This window comes from Scyliorhinus canicula, chromosome 21 (genome assembly GCF_902713615.1).
Source record: "Scyliorhinus canicula chromosome 21, sScyCan1.1, whole genome shotgun sequence".
Taxonomy (NCBI): Eukaryota; Metazoa; Chordata; class Chondrichthyes; order Carcharhiniformes; family Scyliorhinidae; genus Scyliorhinus; species Scyliorhinus canicula.
Window position 1 is genome coordinate 17,674,213 of NC_052166.1, and position 6,000 is coordinate 17,680,212.

Here is a 6,000-nt window from a genome sequence, read left to right on the forward strand (position 1 = left end):
TTTTGTCCCACTGAGACGAGGAAGGAATGGGAAGGTGAAGGAGCCTTGGAGACAACAGAAGTGGAGCTTCTAGTCAAGAGGTAGAAGGAAGCTTATGTAAGGTTGAGGAAGCAAGGATCTGACTCGGCTCTAGAGGGTTACAAGGTAGCCAGGAAGGAACTCAAAATGGACTGAGGAGAGCTAGAAGGGGGCATGAAAAAGCCCTGGCGGGAAGGATTAGGGAAAACCCCAAGGAGTTCTACACTTACGTGAGAAATAAGAGGATGATCAGAGTGAGAGTAGAGCTGATCAGGGTAGTGGATGGAACTTGTGCCTCAGAGTCTGAGGAGATGTGGAGGCCCTAAATGAATACTTTGCTTCAGTATTCACTAGAGAGAGGGACCTTGTTGCTCATGAGAAACAGTGTGAACCAGGTTAATAGACTCACACAGGTTGATATTAAGAAGGAGGATGTGCTGGAAATTTTGAAAAGCATTCGGATAGATAAGTCCCCTGGGCCTGACGGGATATACCCAAGGTTACTACGGGAAGCGAGGGAGGAGATTGCTGTGCCGTTGGTGATGATCTTTGTGTCCTCACTCTCCACTGGAGTAGTACCGGATGATTGGAGGGAGGTGAATGTTGTTCCCCTGTTCATGAAAGGGAATAGGGAATCCCTGGGAATTACAGACCCATCAGTCTTACGTCTTGAGTGAGTAAAATATTAGAAATGATTCTGAGAGATAGGATTCATGATTATTTTGAAAAACATAGTTTGATTAAAGATAGTCAGCCTGGCTTTGTGAGGGGCAGGTCATGCCTCAGAAGCCTCATTGAATTCTTTGAGGATGTGACGAGACACATTGATGAAGGTCGGGCAGTGGATGTGGTGTATATGGATTTCAGTAAGGCATTTGATAAGGTTCCCTATGGTAGGCTCATTCAGAAAGTTTGGGGGGGGGGGCATGGGACACAGGGAAATTTGGCTGTCTGGATACAGAATTGGCTGGCCGAAAGAAGGCAGCGAGTGGCAGCGCCCGCAGTGGAGGGGTGCCCAGTGCCCGCAGTGGAGGCTGGACATAGGGTTGCTAGTGGATGAGGAGCTATGTGAGCGGATGAGGGCTGCCAATCGGGGATATCATAGAATTTACAGTGCAGAAGGAGGCCATTCAGTCCATCGAGTCTGCATCGGCTCTTGGAAAGAGCACCCTACCCAAGGTCAACAACTCCACCCTATCCCCATAACCCAGTAATCCCACCTAACACTAAGGGCAATTTTGGACTCTAAGGGCAATCCACCTAGCCTGCACATCTTTGGATTGTGGGAGGAAACCGGAGCACCCGGAGGAAACCCACGCACACACGGGGAGGACGTGCAGATTCCGCACAGACAGTGACCCAAGCCGGAATCGAACCTGGGACCTTGGAGCTGTGAAGCGATTGTGCTATCTACAATGCTACCATGCTGCCCCAATATGTGGATATGTGGAACTCAATGACATAGAGGCGGTCTCGGTCGCCACACTTTCGGAGGCACTCAAGGCAGTGAGTAGTGGGGAGTTCATAGCAATCCGGGCTCATAGAGAGGAGGAGGAGCGAGCAGAGAGGCTGGTACATAACATTATTGCGGGCAGAGGTTTTTGGTGGCCCCAGAGGCAGTTTATTGAAGCAGAGGCAGAAGCCCCAGATGGAGTTTGGGTTGGTTTTGATTTGATTTATTATTGTCACATGGATTAGTATACAGCGAAAAGTATTATTTCTTGCATGCTGTACAAACAATGCATACCGTATACAGGGAAGGAGAGACTGCAGGAATATAATGTTACAGTTATAGGGTTGGTGTCCACAGGGAAGGCAGTGGGGCAGTTGTGGAGGGCCAGTGGGGTAGTGTATGAGTACGGGAAGAAGGCCAGGAGCTGCTGGCCCATCAACTCAGGAAGCAGGGAGGCAGAGAGGGAGATTGGAAGGTGAAATACGGTACCAGGTGGAATTGAACCCGGTGGGGATAAATGGGGTATTTGAAGAGTTTTATAGGAGGCTTTATAAGCGGAGCCCCCGGCTGGGGGGGAGGGAATGCGACGTATCTGGACGAGTTTCCCAAGGAGGAGGGCCTGGTAGAGGGGTTGGGAGCACCCATTGGACTGGTGGAGGTGATGACAGCATGGGGTGATGCAGGCAGGGAAGGCCCCGAGTCCAGAGGTTTTCCAGTGGATTTTATGAAACGTTTTGGGGGACCTGGGGCCCCTGCTGGTAAGGGCATTTAATGAGGTGAGGGAGAAGGGGAGCTCTCCCCACGTTATTGCAGCCTCAACATCTTGAACTTTGAAGAAGGATAAGGATCTGGAGCAGTGTGGGCCCTCCCGCCCGATATCACTGCTGAATGTAGATGCCACATTGTTGGCAAAGATCTTTGCCTCGCGGATTGAGGACTTTGTACCAGGAGTGATAGGAGAAGACCAGGTGGGGTTTGTTAAGGGGAGGCATCTGTTGGCTAAAGTTAGGCATTTGTTGAATTTTATAACTGATGCCCTCGGGAGGGAGGGGGGGGGGGGGGGTGGGGCGGAATGTGGAGGTGGCAGTCGCTATGGACACGGAACAGGCCTTTGATCAGGTAGAATGAGAATATCTGTGGGAGGTACTGGGGAGGTTTGGGTTCGGGCAGGGGTTTGTGGACTGGTCCGGCTGTTGTTTCCAGCACTGACAGCGAGTGTAAGGACGAATCGGGTCAGCTGGGGAATTTTAGGCTGCATCGGGCACGAGGCAGGCCCACTCTGCCCATGCTCTTTGCCTTCCCAAAATTTTATGAAGTATTACCGGGCAGCACAACATAGCCATGGTTAGGAAGTGAGTGGTGGGGGAGGTGGTGTGCGTATGGAGGCGGATGGAGGCAGTAGTGTAAGGGCACTAGCTTTGGGGGTACTGTTGGAAAAACGGTGCCTCTGCCGTTCTCGCCGGTCGGGTACTTCAAAGTCCAGTAGTGGTGGTGGCCCTGAGGATGTGGGGACAGTGGCAGCAGCATCTGAAGCTGGAGGGGGCCTCAGTTTGGGCTCCTGAATTTGTGGAAGCCAGAGGTTTGTTCCGGGGGGGCTGGACATGGCGTTCCGGGAGTGGCGGCAGGCCGGGATTGGGACCTGTTTGTGGAGGGCAGCTTTCCCAGCTTGGAGGAGTTGGCAGAGGAATATGAGGTGCCCAGCGGGAATGGGTTCCGGTACTTGCAGGTTTGGGACTATGTGAGGAAACAGGTACCATCCTTTCCCGACCTGCCGCACCCGGGGTTGCAGGACAAGGTGGCGTCGAAAGCAGGAGTTGGTGAGGGTGAGTTGGTGTTGGAGATCTATAAGGAGTTAATGGACTGGGAGTGTGCCCCGATAGGAGAAGATAAATGGAAGGAGGGGCTGGGGAGGGTGCTGGAGGCTGGGTTATGGGAGGAGGCTCTGAGTGGGGTGAGTGCATCGTCTTTGTGCGCTAGGCTTAGCCTCATCCAATTTAAAGTAGGCCACAGGGCACATATGTTGGTGGCCAGGATGAGTAGGTTTTTGAGGGGGTGGAGGATAGGTGTGGGCAGTGCGCGGGAGGGGGTCCCGTGAACCATGTCCCCGTGTTTTGGGCCTGTCCAAAGCTGGAAGGATTTTGGCGGAGGTTGGCTGACGTGATGTCTGAGGTGCTGAGGGTGGTCCCGAGTCCAGAAGTGGCAATTTTTGGAGTGTCCGAAGACCCGGGAGTCCGGGGAGTGAGAGAGGCCGGCGTTTTGGCCTTTGCCTCTCCGATAGCCCGGAGACGGACCCTGTTGGGATGGAGGGACTCGGAGCCGCTGAAACTGGGGGTTTGGGTGAGTGACCTCACGGAATTCCTTAGGCTGGAAAAGATCAACTTCGCCTTGGGAGAGTTTGTGGAGGGGTTTGCCCAGAGATGGAAACCGTTTACTGATTTCTTTCAGGAGGGGGAGGGGTGGGGGGGAGAATTTTGGGTTAAAAAAGGAGGCTGAGTGGGTGGAGGATAACAGCAGGGAGGGTGGGGGGCAGAGACCGTTGGTTATTTATTTGTTTTAATAATGCTTTAATAAAAACATTTTTAAAAGTGTTTGCTTCAAGTCTCCCTTTAAATGCACTGATGCCGTCTGCACTGTTCGACTCCCTGGAGAGTTCCAGATTTACTGCAGTCTCCGTGTAAAGAAACTGCTCCAAAATGCACTGTTGATCTGTGGGTGACTTTCTGACAGGGGAATTCTCCCCGGCGCGGTGGGCAATGTTTATCCCTCCGTCAGCATCACAAGGACATACGATTTGGTCGTTGCTGTTTGTGGGATCTTGTTGGGCACATTTTGTCTGCCACATTTCCAACGTCACAACAGTGACTGCAGCTCATTGACCAAAACGCGGTTTAAGATGGTTGTTAAAGCCATTCTCAAAATGTTTTTTTTTCATTGTCACCCCTACGTTCAGTGCCGCCCCACCAAGGCGAACAGTTTCTCCATGTGTTAAACAGCGGAAGCAGCGCCTGATAGACAGGAGCCAAGCAATCCCAAATGGAATCCCCGCCACATTCACTCATCCTCCAATGCCGTGTGCAGGCTCCAGTGAAGGCTGGCAAGTTTGTACGAACCATACAGCTGCCATGGGGGTGGAGTCATTGGTAAAGGCCTTGACTCCACCCCCATGGGAGAGTCTCGGACCAGAGGGCATAGTCTCAGAATAAATGGGCGCCAGCTAAGACTGAGATGAGGAGGAATTTCTCCTCTCAGAGGGTTGTGAGTCTTTACCAAAGAGAGCTGGGGGGTGGGGGGGCGGGGGTATTCTCTTGTCTGTTTCAGGCTGAAATAGATAGATTCTTGATCAGTAGGGGAATCAAGGGCTACGAGGAAAGGCAACAAAATAGGCGTGGAAGCCGGGGGACCTCCAGTTGCGATCATGGACTGAGTGGTTTCACACAGGGTGGCTCCTGCTTGAAAGGCCCTTTTGGTACCTTTTACCTGAACTTCGGGGGAATTTCAGCGGAAAGGTTGTGCGGAGAGTGGGGGGGGGGGAAACAGTTCTCCCCCGGATGGACATGTCTGCGGGGTATCAAACTTGACAGAAGACGTGAGAGCCTGGCCTAAAGAGTTGGAGGAGATTCATGGTGCAGGATCAATTGGAAAAAATAACGGTAGGGGGAAGGGTCATCATCGACTAGAAAGCTGCCATTGGAGCCGTTGAGCTTCATTAGGACAGATTTCGGCATCAACAGAAAGAAATGCAGAGTGACTGGTTGATGAGACCATCAATTCACGCGACACGTGATTAGAAGTGAACAGTGTTAGTTCCGATTTGTTAGTGCTCTTGGGGGGGTTTAAACTAATTCAGCAGGGATGGGAACCTGGATTGTAGTTTTGGGGTACGGGAGATTGAGAGTATAGAGGTCAGGAGCACCAGATTTGACTTCGCAGGAGGGTGCCAGTGTTTCAGGTAGGTTGTTTGAAGTGTGTCTACTTCAATGCCAGGAGTATACAAAATAAGGTAGGGGAACTGCCAGCATGGGTAGGTACCTGGACTTCGATGTTGTGGCCATTTCAGAGAAATGGATAGAGCAGGGACAGGAATGGTTGTTGCAGGTTCCGGGGTTTAGGTGTTTTAGTAAGCTCAGAAAAGGGGGGCAAAAGAGGGGGAGGTGTGGCGCTGCTAGTCAAGGACAGTGATTTACGGTGGCGGAAGGAAAGGATGCTAGATGGGGACTCTTCTTCCGAGGTAGTATGGGCTGAGGTTAGAACAGGAAAGGAGAGGTCACCCTGTTGGGAGTTTTCTCATAGGCCACCTAATAGTTTAGGGATGTAGAGGAAAGGATGGCGAAGATGATTCTGGAAAAAGAGCGAAAGTAACGAGGTGTAGTTGTTATGGGAGACTTTAACTTTCCAACTATTGACTGGAAAAGATATAGTTCGAGTACATTAGATGGGTCGTTCTTTGTACAATGTGTGACAGGAGGGTTTCCTGACACAAATATGTTGACAGGCCACCAAGAGGCGAGCCACATTGGATTTGGTTTTGG